Here is a 687-nt window from a genome sequence, read left to right as displayed (position 1 = left end):
AAAAACTAACTTCCTAGTTAACCTGCCTTTGATATTGCTGGACCTCTTATGAGTCCATAGCTTGCACTGGGTACATCTTATAGTGTTACTACCTACACCTTTTCTACATATTGAGCAGGGCCATCTACCTGAATGGGTTTGTGTTTTATCTACCTTCCTACTTATTAGGACTTTGGTTTTAGCTAGGTTGACTCTAAGGCCCTTCGATTCTAGTCCCTGCTTCCACACCTGAAACTTCTCTAGTTCTGATAATGACTAAGCAATTAGTGCAAGGTCATCAGCATAGTGGAGCTCCCAGGAGCATCCTGTCTTGAATTCCCCTGTTATAGCCTGGAGGACTATGATAAATAGGAGGGGGCTGAGGACAGAACCTTGGTGGACCCCTACCTCTACCCGGAATTCATTACTGTACTCATTTCCAACCCTCACCTTACTGACAGCATCTCTGTACATGGCTCGCACAGCTCTCACTAACCATTCTTCTATCCAAAGTTTCCTCATTGACCACCAGATAAGGGATTGGGGGACCCTGTCAAAGGCTTTCTCCATGTCAACAAAAGCCAGGTACAGAGGTTTATCTTTGGCTAGGTATTTCTCCTGCAGCTGTCTTACCAGAAAAATAGCATCAGTGGTGCTTTTCCCTGGCACAAACCCAAACTGCATCTCATCTAAATTGATTCGCTCCCT

At 44.8% G+C, this 687-nt stretch overlaps 1 protein-coding gene across 9 annotated transcripts in view; it reads right to left on the bottom strand.

Annotated features, from left to right (window-relative positions):
• LOC106874300 (uncharacterized) overlaps nt 1–687 on the bottom strand; it is a 373,269-nt gene that overhangs the window by 342,471 nt on the left and 30,111 nt on the right. The window lies entirely within an intron of this gene.

The sequence above is a fragment of the Octopus bimaculoides genome, chromosome 17 (genome assembly GCF_001194135.2).
Source record: "Octopus bimaculoides isolate UCB-OBI-ISO-001 chromosome 17, ASM119413v2, whole genome shotgun sequence".
Classification (NCBI taxonomy): Eukaryota; Metazoa; Mollusca; class Cephalopoda; order Octopoda; family Octopodidae; genus Octopus; species Octopus bimaculoides.
This window is presented reverse-complemented; position numbering and strand designations above follow the sequence as displayed.